Below are 15,871 nucleotides of genomic sequence, written 5' to 3'. Positions count from 1 at the left end.
CAGTTTTAAATATTCTTCCTTCTATTACCACAACTACTATGCAGCTTCTGCCAGACCTCTTGCTGCTTTCACTATGTCACCTTTCCCACAAAGGGACTTCCAAAAGAAACCACTGGAAGCCCTTAGCACAGCACCATTTTTGAGACACGATCTCTCCAGTCTGTTCAGACTGGCCCAGAGATGCTTCTTACTTTCTGAGATGACTGTAGTATGTACAGTGGAGCATAAATGCCCTGAGACAAATTTGGGTGCCACCACAGTACAAATAACAGCAACAACTCACAGAAAGAGATATTACATCTATGCAAAATCCCTTCTGAGATACTCTTTTGGTCCAGACCATCTCATTCTTACAGAGGTATATCACTATGGCTCTCTTCTGTTAGAGCTTTAAATAGCAGGTAGCTTTCATTGTGATCTACCTCCCAGAGATCCTAGAATAACTATACATATTACAGAGAAGTGACTCAGTCTCTAGTAATAAAAACATTTTAAGAAGTAATCCCATGTACCGACTTGTGCCAGAATAGATTTTCAACCAAGTAAAACTTAGTTGTAGACTTTGCCTGTTCACTCATTTTCATTTATTTTGATTCTGTTATATGTAGATATATTTTTCAGTCTTGCAATCACCTGACGCTGCACCATAGATCACCATTAATATCATGACAAAAGGAAAAGAAATGTGGCTTGAAAGACTTCTGCCAGTATCATTAAGTTAATGCAATGGGGGAGACTGAGCCTTTCAGTTCCCTAAAGTCAGCACTGCTGAGGCTTCCAGCATAAAAAGGACATGAAAAGATATTAGGTATGAGCTCAGTTTCAGGAATAAAAATATTTTACTAAAGTAATAAGCACAATTGTTTAAGCTATAATTTAGGACAAAGAGGGGCAGTGCTTTCTGGATGTGTCACTGCACTACAATGAAGAAACCAAATGTCAGCCATAGTACTGTTTTGCCAAGACAAAGATAGCAAGTTTTCACTATCCCAGATATAAAGGGCAAGATGCTCTGTCCCTGCCTCAGTGTCCCTGTCTGAGATATGATCCTATACTCAGCAGCCTAGTGAAGAAAAGTACCCCAGAAAAGCTGGGTAGATTAATAACAGTAACAAAATGAACTCTGCTTGTTTTAACATGAGTATTACATTCTGAGATTGGACTGCCATTACATCAGCTAGCTGGAAACTTCCATTAAAGAAATACAAAAAGCTCAGATAGCCACAGATTCATATGACGAGAAAAACTGATGTAGAAAGAAGCGAGTAGTTCTTGTGAGCAGAGTAATGCAGTGAGCAAGATTTTGGTCAACTTTATCCCTATACTGGAGCTAGGCCAGCACAGAGCTTCTCAGATTTAAACATATAGATCAGAAAAGCTTAAGGGATACAAGTCTAGCCAAACAGGGCAGGCAAGCTTGCTCATACAGTTTCTCTGATTATTGATGTCTATTCTAGGTGCCCATCATGCCCAAAAGGAGGCAGCCAGAGCACAGCCTGCCTCTGGAAAGGTTCAAATCACATAGCTGATGAACAAGTCACAGAGCATCAGCTGTGGGAAAGGGTTCTTTCTGTTTTGTTTTAACACTGACAGGAAAAGCTTTTCTTTTGAAAACAGTCTCCTAATGCATCAGGACAGCTGCCTGGGATACACCTCATTTAGTAGCAATTGTCTCTGTAATGTTTATAACCCTCCCACTGCCATCCAATATACAGTCATCATTTATCCTCTCATTTGCCTAACACAATGTTAAAGTGCCCTTCCAGTGCTTTGTTTTGCTTACTTTTCCATTCCCTTGCTGTCCTCATATCAGAGATGTTAAAACCTCTTTTGAACAACTGACATCTCTATGTCAAGGATTTGTGGCTGAAAGATGCTTTCTGCACTCTTTACCCAGCAGCCTCTCCCTCCTTTTTAATTACAAGCTTAGGAGTGTGAGACATCATCTATCATTCCTCATTCATTTTATTTAATAGCTGCATGTTTTAGGCTCTTCAGCAGTGACCAGACATATGGAACATGTTAATTTGCTTCTGAAGTCTACCCTTTTAAATAACAATGCCACTGTCTTCTCAGTGACAATCTCATGAAGCTGGAAAAGGAAACAGTAGAAAATTAAAAGGGAGGGGGGAAAAAATTGGGGAAAAAGAAAAAGTCCAAATGGAAAATTCTGTAGTTCTGTTCCTAAGGATCGTCTGCACAACTGTTTGTCCCAACCCAAATTTTACTGCTGTGTAATAAAATCATCTTTATAAAAGTAATCCTCAAAAAAGCAATGCATGATCTGAAAATATACAATGCAGGGTGATACAGCCAAGAATTCCTTCCTGATCTGGCCCAGGTTTACAAACCACTGAAAGTCAGTATTTCACAGCACAAAACACAAACTAATCTATTCCAAGGGTGTACATGACAACACCGAAGAGAGAAGGGAAAAAAAAAAAAAAAAAAAAAAAGGGAAAGAAAAATTAAAGCTTTTAGATACTTCATTATCACTTCATACGGTAGATAGTTATTCTGGTAATAGCTGCAAGTTAATCAGCCTTAACTGTCATTCTGTAACTTCTCTTTGGTCAAAACTGGACTTACAGAGGGATTGAGCTATGAAGACTGTGCCACCAGTAGGCTGCAGGGGTTACCTAATTTATAGAGCACAAACCAATGCTTTCTGTAACACTGCTGTGCTGATACCTCAAGTTAGCTGCTTATGCCTTGGTAACACAAACTCAGCTGCAGCGAATAAGACCAAAAGTGCACTTCACACAGGAACCAAAGAGTAACAGTAAGAGCTAGAAAACACCCACTGTGTACCCTTGATACAACCACACCGATTTCTACAGTCTGCAGAGCTTAGAGACATCCTGAATTGGAGACTGTATCCACATCTCTGCGCTGAATAGCCCTCAAGAGGCCTATCATCTTCTCCAAATGCATTTAATTGCTTTCTGAATACAGTTATACTTTTGCTTGTTGGCATGTTCAAAAGCTTCATTTGTTACAGGCTAATGAGCTTAATAAGCTGAAGCTCTGTTTATTGAAAGGTTAATGATTACAAACATTTAAATAGTTAAACCAACTCCTTAGCTGGGATTGTAGTTATATAAGAAAAGAACAATTTCAATCCTTCTGGGAAAGCTGCTGAGGCTTCACTAAATTGGGGTAGGATTTGAGCCTTTCCTGATTACTGAATCTGTGTTTATAATGAGGAACTGCAGTGCTCACTTTTTTACCTTTCTGTTGTGCAAGGTTTAGGTCACATTAAGTAGCAAACCATGACCAGATTTTTTTTACAAGTTGTTTGCATCTCAAGCTGGTTTAGCAGCTCTTTAATACTTTTTTGTTAATATTGCATATCTAATTTATCTGCATGAATCATCACTTGAGTTCCTACTATTGATAATTTCGGGCAATCAATCTATCAACAACATAACAGCTTTGTTTACTTCTTGCAATGTATTTTCAACTACTTACTGTACAGTGCTTTGATCAGAAGTCAGATGACTTTTGTAGCTGCAAAATATATCTTTGCATTGTAATACTTTATATATATATATAAGAATGAGGAACCCATTTTGCACTGGAAAGTAACTGAAAAAGCAGTTGGGAAAAAAAGTTAAAGATCATTGGTATAATGAATCTTCAGAGGATTAAGGACTTCCCATCCCCAGGTGTCTTAACATTAAATAAAATAAAATAAAATAAAAAAAAGGAAAGGAAAGGAGTTTCAAAAGAGCATTTTGTGTAGTTTTCTTCCCAGGGATGTTGGCTTCATGCAGTGCCCAAGTGAGCTGAGGAGCATAATGAAGACAAATGATAGTATAATAATTCCAGAAATGCCTTTATCATGATGTCTTCATAAGAAAGAACTTGTTCTTTTATATAATGACTTCCCTGTTGGCTGTTAGATCCTACATATTACTGAAATGCTGGATCTCCTGACTCCCTGTCTCTCCTTCCTGAACTAGCCAACAAAAGCGTATAAATAAAAGCTTCTTCAGTCCAAGCTGCAACATGAGTTCATTAGGCACATTGTTTTACCAACACAAACCTTTTACATTTGTCTAACTAAATGAATGACCTATAAAGGCTCTTCTGGAAAGCACACTGAACTCAGAGACTCCGATCCACTTAGACGGGCTCTAAATCAGACCTGAAATGACCTGTCTCAAATCACCAGTTGACAAAGATCCAGATGGTGGTTTTATTTGGGAGAAGCTGTGAAACAGAAGTAAAATGACCAGGAGCAAAGCAGTGGAAAAAGAAAGATAATTTTGGTTGGTAATTGGGAAGAAGCTGCTAATCAACAGAGCTTTTCTCTGTAGGTCTGGGAAAGCATTGAAGAACTAGCAAAAGGATGAAATCTAACTGATTTCAGGATTAACATTAACAATGTTATGTAAGAGTTTCTGCGATTCTTCACTTCCTGTAGCAAGCAACACACTTCAAAAAGTTTTTTCTGTTCCTACAACATTTCACTTACATTATTCTGCAGCCACGTGGTTTGAAAGGTCTGGGATTTTTTCTGCATGTAAATGAGTGCAGAGAGGAAGGAAGGGGAGTATTTTTTTGCTTCTGTTCTTGATCTTCTGCATACTAGAAGTATAAATAGTGCTGGAATCATTTTATCTGTTTCTGTTATGCTTGGAGCTTCTCTCTGGTAAGGTAGTTTTCTGATCAAATGTAGCTGATTTCAGGATGTGAAGGAAGCACAGAACGACAGATGCACAGATTTCTGGGAACTGATAAGCACCAGTTCAGTTCCCTTCTTCAGTCTTTTCACTATGGCCATGTGCAAGTCACAGGAGTCTTGCTGTATCTTAGCCTAACCCTACCCTGTGAGAACTAAAACCTGTAGACATGGCCACTTCCAAGATGTTCTGGAGCTTCCCATGGTCACAACTCAAAGCACCCATAATCTATAGAAACTGAAATAAAAATCTGATGTTAAATCACAACAGTGCAGCTGCCTTCCATTTATCACTCATGTTGAGAGGCCAGAAATATAGCCTCCATAACCATGATTTGTTCATGACACCATGCTCCACCCGAGAGGTCTCTGGCTCGATTTTTCACTGCTAATCAGACTGCAAGGTCAAGAGGCGATTCTCAGTTGATTTGTCTCAAGAGAAGTTGCTGAAGGATTTTGGTAAAGGAAAAGATCTACCCACTGAAAGCAAAGGGTTTTTTTCCCCAAATACAGTATCATGGTAAGCAGCACACAAAGGATGAACCACTATTTTTAAATTCAGATAAATGGTGTTAAAACCGAATTATATTCTGGAAAGAGAGCACTTTAAGAATTGCTCTGAAGGATACAGCAAGTGGAGAGAAAGACAGGAAGAAACAAGGGGAATATTAGCCCTTAAAAGGATGAAAAGCCTAAAAGGGTAACTCCGTTTCTTCCAGCTACAAACAGAGAGGAAGCTGTCTAATCTTGCAAAGAAGAAAAGCCTAAAATATCCTGAGAAACAATGCTGCCTTTTTAGTGCACACTTCTAGCAGATAGCCAAAGGCAACAGAAGAAACAGTGAAAGGGAACAGCAGAAAGCAGAGATTCAGCAAGAGTAGATAACCTAAATGTTAGGGAGCCTGCGGATATGTGGTTTAACCAGACCACTGAGATTCTTCCACAGTAAAACCTCAGATGCCAAATTAAATGAGTACACACAACATCAAGCTGTAGCCATGGTCTTTAGGCACTTACTTTTGCCCAGTGCAAATGCAAACAAGTAGGAGTACTCCTAACCCTTGCTGTTGGCAAGCTACATTAAAATGCAAATTTCTCTGCATTTTCTGCAGGCACACCACCACCCATCACTGGAGCATGGCTGTATGAGCCATGAAGCTCAGGCATGTAATAGAGCCATCAATCACAGAATACCATAATCACTTTACTACATACACTCCCCAGTTCTGGAGAAATGCCTGGTACCACATGGGGCTTAACAAGTGGTCAGTGCTTGAAAGAGATTCATTTTACTGCAGGTTGTCTGTGCCTAACTGCAGAAGAGCATCACAGGCTTTCTCACAGTTTTTCTGCCTGGAAAGCTTCCTTAATGGAAGTCTCTCCAGTATTACTGGATACAGCAAATTTGACATGCTGATTTTCTTCACACATAAATGAATCTGGAATTTGCTGTAGCACCTGCTGCTCTTTTTTTTTTTTGTTTAATAATACCATTTTATACACCTCAGCAGGAGTCTTTCTGTATAACACACTTGTTTAAGAATGCATTTTAATTTTACGGTGCTTATCTATCTGCTATTCAGACCATGCAAATATTTTGGATGTTGTCCAATTCAAACCAAGACCATCCATTAAATTATCCTGATTGTGCAAGTATTTCCTACTTCATTTCATCTTTCATATTTGTTTCTTTTCATAGCACTTCTACCTACAACAGATATGAAGAATTAAAAAAATATATATAAGACCATAGGAAAGTTAATTCCTTCAATTCAGGTTATTTTAAAATACTTGATAGACAAAAAATTAGGCATACTCTGCCTGAAGAAGTAGACATGATTAAAAAGGAGTGATGTAAACACAAGTGTTATTTTCCCACTAATCTTGCACTGTAGTTTGAAAACTGTCCAAGACTGCCAAAATTTGGCTGTACTAGAACTGAATTGTCTTGGCTGAAATATAACCTTCACTGCAAAATGGAGATTTGCTGTGGAATGAAAGTTCCCAGTGATATGGCTTTAAAAGTGAATAAAAAAAACTCTTAAGAAAGTGTGCTCCTGCACTTGCTGGAGACGTAAAGGAGGGCACTGATCCCAGTAGTTACTGTTTTTACAGTTCTGTGTGGAAAAGACAGGGAAACAGAAATAACATTTCTTTTTCCATTTGCTGTGGTTAAATATGCAAAGTTGTAAGGATCCACCCGCCATTTCTGTTCTTATTTATCCCTCACATCTCTTCCTTGTACTTCAATCAGATTTCATTGGTACTTGAGGAAATACAGGTTTTTTTTTACCATACATGGTATGTGGCTGCAACTATTCACTGTGCAAGAGACTTCTTATTCAACTTTTCAGCATGAATGAATGTCAGGTGCCTATTATTTTTTTCTTCCTTAATGTTGGAGTTATGCCATGAGCCATGCCCTCACAAGCAATTTGCACTGACATAAAGTAGCAGTTGAACTGTGTCCCTAAGAGGTGGTTCACAGTGTAATGGAGATAGAACAAAAGATGTAATACATTCTGCTTCTCTTTAAGTGAGAAACCTGGGAGTTTCATTTCTTCCAGTCAGGAGATACTTTTCCCAGGGTTCAGAGAGATTGGTCAAGCCTGACAATCTTCAAGAAATATTTCTGTCACTCTCCATTAATATAAAAGGGGACCTGAGATGACACTGGCTTCCAAGGCAGGAAGTCAGCTGGAGTATATAGTCATATGGAAGTAATCTTCTGGATTGAAACTGGGTTGCAGTCTGCAGCTGGGGTTCTTTGGGATGCTTTGAGAACCCATATTTGTAAAGCAGTTCATGTTGGACAATGTATTGAAGAAAAGTGGGACACTCATGTCAGACAGTGCTCACATAAGTCATTACACTTGCCTCTGATTCAAGACAGCCCAAAACATTGGCTTGGACCTACAATAACTCCATTACTAGTAGATCACCTTGACTTTAGATGGAGGACTCCTCTATAAATTACATTAGTGGTGAAGAGCTGTTTGCAACCTTCACCAGTCTGAAACTGATGCTCATTGATAGTGGAACTTCTGGTGAAATGATAAATATATATACACATACATATAAATAATCATAGTAAAAATCAGACATTTTCCATCAAGGCCACCTGTAACACTGTCTTATTTTCTTCAAACTGTATTTCTTATCATTTGCTCTAAGCTTCATCCTTATCACCAAGCAGACCAAAGAAGACTGGGAGAAAAGTAGGTCAGGATGAACACATGATTTAAAGCTCTTCCAGGAATATTGCACATTTCCCTATTTCCCAGCATCACAGATTCCTTATCAGAGTAGACGCTCAAGGTCTTTCTCATCTGTCTCAGCTACCATAGAATTATCCTCATACAACCACTTGGTTGTTGTTTTGTTTTTTTGTTGTTTTTTTTTTTGCTAACTGCCTAAGACACCTCTCCAGTTAAAAGTGCTACACACACAAAAAGCCTCTCCAATTGAAAAGACATGAATAAAAGCAACTGCTACTAGACACAAATAGTTCTAGGAGGAAATACAAACGTAGACACCAAACCAGGAGCTATTATGATCATTATTAGGGCTTATTTTAAATGAGATATTTTTCTTGTTTCCAGTGTTTCTGCTCCCAAACACCTTCCTACCCCCCCCACCCCCCCCCCAACCTCCCCCCTCCAGGGAATTAAGAGAACTGATACTGAAAAGCTTTAGGGCTACTCACTTTTGCTGAAACAAACAGACACTAACAAAAAAAAAAAAAAAAAAAAAAAAAAAGAAAACCCACCCCAAAGAAATGACTCCTTTAATTAGGAGGAGAGTAATGGTATATATTTAAAAACATCATTTTTAGCCATTAAGAGCAGGACTACCGCTGTTCATCAGCAATGCTCAAGTGAAGAATGTCTTCATGGTAATTTTTGTTTTTGAGCCAACCATAAACTGAGCATCGGAAAGGGTTGGGTGTGTCTAAAATATACTTCATAAAATTGATTTTCACATCTCTTATTTCTGTTCTTCGTGGAAGCAATTCCCAGGGCAATTGAGGCTTAAAGAACTCCTGAGTGACTGTATATAACCTCCTCTTCTACACTGCTTTATAATTAATGGAGTTGCTACTTGATCAGATGTCAGGCTCCCAAAACAACCTGCCTCACCATGTTCTCTCTCACATTTGTTTCCCCTTCTTCTCACTGAGAGAAGGAAACATTACTTAGCTCACACCTCCTCCACATTACTTGACTTTACCCAAATGTATTTCAGTCCCAGAATAGCTTGGATAGCTGCATACAGCTTCACACCAGCACTTTCTTTCCTTTTTGCATTTCCTTATAAGAAGCTTTGGAGTATATAGACCACAAAGATATCATCAGCCATTCCAGACAGTGACTCAGAAAACAGAAATACATGTAAACATTATCTCCACAAACATCTATCAGGGGATGAATGTTAAATTTTAATAGCAGTTAACTTGTTTGCCTTAGAAGAATAGCTACTATTTATGTGGTTTGACATGAAGAGAAGCTACATTTTAACATGCAAGTTAGCAAGGAAAAAAATAAACCTTTGTGAATTTCATACTTTATGCAATTGGTGACTAGAACTGAGTCTATGCTTTCCTACTGTCTCCCGCTCAGGTCCTCATGTATATTGCTTCTCTTATAAGTCCTGTCAAGATCCATCCATATCAAATACTTGAATGTTTTTGCCAATAACAACTCAGTTTCCTTACTTAAGGAAAAAGAATCAGCTGTCTTATTTTTCAGTTTGTTTTTATCTCAGCTAATATCATTTATGTTGATTAATCTCTCAGACTGACTAGGATCACAATCAAAGGTGCACACCCCTTAGGCTTTCACTGGGTGCCAGAGACCACAGGGCAAGCACTTGAGGTAGTTGAATGCCATTGCCTGCAGCAGACACAAGATGCTTCAGAGAAGCTGGCAAGTAATCGTAAATTGTTTGACTTGCTAAAGCTAAGGGCATCTCCTTAGAGTTCTAAGGCAGAAGATAAACTAATGAAATTGGTTTTGTTCATAGAAAACAGAGCTGGAATCTGGATTAGACACGAATTTACTTGTGTCCACAGACCTCCCACAGTATTAAAAAATGTTACTTGGAAGTGGCTTCTTTGTGTAGTCCTTTGTGATTCAGCAAATTTACTCAGAGCTGTCCCTTTACTACAGAGATATAACTAAAAAAAAAAAAAGTTCTTATCTGGCCCACAACACACCACATTCCTCACTTTTATTCCTACACGTAGAATATGTTGTACCTGTTGAAATAACCACAAGTACAGTTTATCCCTTGTCACCTGCTCCAAATCCCAGTTGTGTCTCCAAGTGAATGTGGGGAAAATAAGAAAAACAACAATACAATTCACTGAATTTCCTCCCCAGCACATTCTGGCACTCATTAATTCTGAAGTGACACTTTCCAAACAGAAGTCTCAAAACATGCAATGCTGTCCTTCACCAGAGGTTGGGCTGGTTCAAATACAAATAAACACACAAAGGGAAAACAAGACAACAAAATAAAATACAGTGCTGCGATACGGGTTAGCTTTAGCTGTTCTTAAGAAAACTTCCTTGTTGTTTCAGGTTTTTAAAGTCTCTTCGCAGTAAAATTTCATTCTTACTCTCTTGGAGCGGTCTGCCCCACTGAATGCAATATTCTTGTAACGTTTCTGTTTTCCTTTTCACTTGCTTACATCTTTAGACAAAGAAGGATGTTTATTTGTCTATAAATCTTTATGTTCCCTGCTGGGAACGTCTGTGATCCCTGCACAAGGCAGAGCAGCATCTCCCCACTGCAGCTGGGTCTAGAGGACAGAAACAAAGGCAGTGATTTGTTGCTTGTTCGGGGTTTTGTTTTGTTTTGTTTGGTTGGTTTTTAATGTGCTATCCTTATTATCATCTTGGTGTGAAACCTCCCCATTTTTCACCTAACATCTCCCCTCAATTGCTGCTAAAAATCAAAGACCGATCAGTCTTAGATTGAAAATTAGATGAACATCCGAATACACTTCATGTGGGCACGTGCCTTCAAGGACATGAGCAGAAAAAATAGGATATTCCTTCCCATTAACTTTCCTCCAGGCAACATAAGGAAAAGGACAAGTTGAGGAGAGGATATTTCCCTTGATTTCTCTTTGGTTTTCCCCCCTCAATGTTTCCTCTCTACTCTTAAGCTTTACAAACATGCCCTTTTGTCACTTTTGTCTTTCATTCCCCTTCTAGTCCTTTGCTCTCTCCCTACTTCCAGCCTGCAATTACATACACACACAGTCCTGTCCTTCAGCTGTCCCTTCCTCAGTCCCCAAATTTCTCAGGTTTAGAAATTTCTAACTTCCCTACATTCCCTCCCCTGGCCTTCAGATCCTTCTCTTCTCTTCTCCACTCCACTGACTGAATAACAATCAGTTTCCTAATTAGAATTGCAGACTCAAGGAAGATGCATAGCTGCCATGATGATTCAGACCAAAGAAAGAAACTAGTTTACAGAGAAACTTACTCTAACCACAAGCAGAAAAACCTGAAATGCATGAAGATGGAGCTGAGATCATTTATAAATGGCTGAAAAAGTAATGAGAGATACTGAATAAGGAATGGTTTGTTATAGCATGAAATGCTTAACATGGCTTGAATGCTGGGCTTCTGCACTAGAATCTTCTGCTACAGGTAAACTGAAAAGACTCTGGAAAATAATTGCTTAAGGATAAAGAAACTTTGCAAGGGTATCTAACCATGCCTAAACAAGATGCAGTGCAACTGAGTTTCAGATTTATTGTATTTAGTAGGTTTGCACATAAAAGACTTCCATCACTCAGCTGAGTTCAGACAGGCATCCATGGAACATTATTCTAATAAGAAATAAATAAGAGATACAACACTCCATCCTCTGGATGGAAAGAAAATCCTAAATTCTCCCTGTGACACGGAGGTATTTACCTCAAACACAGATGCAAACAACATCGTGGTGGAAGGACAAAACCCATTTTAACATCAGCTTATTGAGGAAACCACAGAGCAAATAGGAATCAGGAGAAAAAGGAAAATGACTTCCCTTTTAATTACTACCAGGAAATACAAGTGTTGAACTAAGATTTTAGATTATCTCTTTTTAAGTGTAGTATTTTAAGCATTTTGCAAAGGATTAATCAGATAAAATTACTAAAAGTAAAGCAACAAACTCTTTAAAATGAAGTCTAATTCAAAGTACATTGAGTAAGTGAGACAGTGTGATATCTTGATCTATTTCCTAGGAAGTTCACCCCTTTTGAATAATGTTCCTTTTTGGAGAATATATTCCTCACAATGCATGGACTGTCCTCTTGAAAAGGGTAAGGTTTCACAGAGTCATGGTTTGTGAAGATCATCTCTGTTGTGGACCATAAAATGCAGAGGAAAACAGCACTATGCAGGCACTGAATGATCAGTAAGACGAGGCAGAGCTGAAACACACTCCAAGGTACTTTGTTTTGTTTTGTTTTTTTGGATGGAGAATTGTTTGGGTGGGCACTTTATCAAAATAGGCTTATACAAATAGATTTTATATCAATTCTTGTTTTCCCTTGCTAGATATGCTCCCATTGTGTGGGAATCCCCAGTTCCATTTAAAATTGAGATCTTTCTGCTCAAAACACAAAAAATGAACACAAATTAATGCCATATTTGTCTATTGCTTAGACAGTCTTGCTTGGGTCTCTTGCCAAGAAGGCAGAAAATTCAGGGTCTGGATTAATTAGAATGTTAGAGGTAAAATGAAACAGAAAAGTAGAAAAGATTAATACATGGGGATACAATAGGAAAAGAATTTGCAACCACGTGAATAACTCTCTGTTCTGGATGTTAAAGAACTGCTGCTAGGGTTTCAAAGAGTTTGTCAGGTAGATGTATCTGATCTTTGGCTCCCAACTGTGATCTAACACCTCGTTCTCTTGAAGGTGGAACTGAAATTTTTTCTTTTCCAGATAGTTTCACAAAGTGTTATTATTGTTCTCTTCCCTTTCAGAAAATACAAGGCTGCAATATTCAAGTACCTACAAATTCTGCATAAAAGTTAAAAGGAGTTAATTTTTGAGAGGGAAAAACAGAAAAGAATATGGAGAAAAGAAGCAAAAGTTCTTGTTGTGTTGCCAAGCTGATTCTTGTTGACAAAACAAAGGTGCAGCAGAGTCTGCAGCCTAGCAGTGGGAGATTTCAACACTTCCCTCCCTCCAGTCATTACTAAAATAAATCATTTTGCTGCATATATTGGGGAAAAAGAAAAAAAAAAAAGCTTCATTGTTGTTCCATTGCATGTTGCGTTATTACAGCTGTCATGACCCATTTTCATGCCAGCAGGTCGCTCACAGCATGACTGTGCAGAGGCCTCTGTTGGATGGTGCAGAGCCAGAAATATCCTCTAAAATGGTATATTCTTTTCTTGCTGCAAAGAAACATTGGCACAAAAGGACTGAAAGAGAGATGCCCAATAGGCTTTGCTAAGCAGTCTCCTGGTTCCTCGCCTTTTCTCACCAAGGATTAAACTCCCCCTAGTGATTTCTGAAGTAACCTGTGGGAATTAATCATTTGAACGGTTTGCTCTTTGATTTTTGTTTAGGCAGAGGAATTCAGATGCAAATTACACTTCTCTGTTCCACTCTGAGGAAGTAGGAACTGTATGTTGAGGCAAAGAAAATTTAGCTGTACTTACAAAGGGGATGGAGACTGAGAAGAGGGAAAGCATTTCAATATCCACTAACCAGCAGAAGGAACTGACCCTCTGCACCTGAGCACTTCCCCACCTCACAGCTCCACAATGGGCCACAGGGCTTCTGCCAGCTGCCACCAGAACCCTACTGGCTCTCTGCGTCCCTATTTCCAGCCATCAAAGCCACCCACCCCACTTATGCCAGTGAGTCAGCCAAATAATAAAAAAAAAAGTGGGATTTCCCCAAGTTCCTATCAAAAAATCTCTTGTTATCTTTTGTGCCAACTTGATAAAGGGTATGGTTCAAAAATATCTATAAATAGGGATCTTCAGGAATGTCACACTTTGAAATGAAGCTTAACACCTTCAGAAAGATAAATGGATCAGCAGAAATTTCAGTGAGATGTTAAAAATTTGACAGGTTGGCCCTACATATTATTTTCATCTTTAAGTGGGAAAATGATTCATTGACTGAATCTTAAGATCTTCTACAAATATCTTCCTCAGAGGAAAAAAAAAGAGAGCTGTCACTTCTCCCCCATACCACTGGTGGCTGTAATTGTGGAGCACCTTAGTAGGTGACAAATTCACATGTTCCCCTCCCCAAAAAGAAGTAAGAGAAAGACTAAGTTTAAGGGAACAGCCTCAGAAACAGCTTGCTAGGGGGTGACTGCCACGGACTCCCAGTCTATGCCATGCATATTTCATATTCATCAATATTTTCTTTTAAAGAGGCACTGGTGTGGGAGGACTGAAAGAAAGAGGAAATAAACAGGCTGTGTTAGTTTGCCTGCCTTCCTGGAGAGTGCTAAATTGCTCAAATGCTGCTGGGGCCTCAGCTGAACACACAGCTCAGGGGAACCAGCACAGCCTGTCTCTCTGATAGCCTCTCCATGGGTATAAAGCACCCTACTTATAAATACAAGGCAGCTGTATTGGGACTTTCTAGTCTGGTACAGTGGAATCCTCAGGGGCTTTTTATGTTATATGCCATCTCTTTATTTGAGATGGAAGATTATTAGAGAATCATTAGAGTTGGAAGGTGCCTTTAAAGGCCATCCAGTCCCTGCACTGAACAGAGACACCCACAGCTCCATCATGTGCTCAGAGGCCCCCTTTATTTAAAGAAAAGCCACTCTCAAGTCCCCCTGGAGCTTGGATCTTCTAGTTTTGTTTTAAGTTTGAGTCACCTGAACAACTGCATGGACAAGAGGCTAAAAGAGCCAGTGTCAGAGTTATGGGAAGCTGAGCTGGTGGCTGCAGTCTGTGCACATGACAGTCATGGCAAAAGCCTTTAGGTGTATTTGTCCTTAGTTACGCAAAATGAGAATATGAGTTACTTGGCAGGCTCTGACCTACGGTCCAATTTTGCTGCTCATTGAAAGCAAACTTTTTCCCTTTTCCTACATCTCTCTTAACAGAACCTCATTTTGGTATCTGTAGAAGATAAAACTACATCCCACAAGAAGAGGTAGACTGAAGGTCTGTGGAACAAATTGCTTTTTTTTTTTTTCTTTCTTTTTTTTTTTCCCCCTGATGATCCTGAAAGGAAACCTAGAATGGTGATATATCTCTAAAGGAAGGATGTGATCCTACTGGGTGTATTCCTGTCAGTATTAAGTTGCTTGGAGACTCAGACTGTTCTCTGAAGAAATCTCTTGTACCTTCCTTCTGGACAGGAAGCGAGAAAAGCTATAGCCTATAAAACAAGGCACCGTTTGCTTCTATTCAGCTTTATTTCCCATTATGTCTTATCTGAGTAGAACTCATGAAACACTTCCTCACATGCCTACAGTACACCTAGCATTTTCTTCCTGCTTGTGCTTGCTAACAAATAATAGGCCCGTGAAACAGATTCTCAAAACCTTATTGCTCTGCTCTGTGGGCATCTACAAATCCCACAGCTACCCCAGTAGCTTACCTTGTGTTTCTCCCAGTTAATCTAAGCTACACAGACATGCCATATCAATCAAACCATGCTTTTAAACCAGATTGCTTCTTACCACAGCACAGTAGTAATGCATCACCACCTCTCTAGGATACTAAAGCCTTTTAGTGTCTCTCTGCCTGCAGCAGACATTTGGATATTGGCTACACCCCAGATCCTACTGTCAGCTGAATTGGTGATGGGTTGTGATGCACACAGATTGCTGTGTGGCCCTGGGCTCAGATACAATTGCAGGCTGCCAAGGAGAAGCTGGCAGCTTCTTCCTGAGAGACAGGGTTTCCCCCAGATCTTACTCTATGATTAAGAAGACATGAGATGCTTCACCTGTGAAAGACCCAACAGATAGTTCTTCATGCTATCATTCAAAATGACACAGAATTGATTACTACTAAAATATTTCCTGAAGTTTTCCACTGGACACCAGCACTTCAATGGATGCTTTTGTGATCCAAACCAAAGTGGTTGTTACTGTATAACTGATGTGACATGCAGTGGAAAAGTGCCTTAGAAACATTGTAAGAAAGGTTTAATAAAGTTTCACAGTCAACAGCAGTCAGGCC

This window comes from Coturnix japonica, chromosome 8 (assembly GCF_054131305.1).
Source record: "Coturnix japonica strain WE chromosome 8, WE-NBRP24, whole genome shotgun sequence".
In the NCBI taxonomy this organism is placed as follows: Eukaryota; Metazoa; Chordata; class Aves; order Galliformes; family Phasianidae; genus Coturnix; species Coturnix japonica.
Note: the sequence above shows the minus strand (reverse complement) of the source record.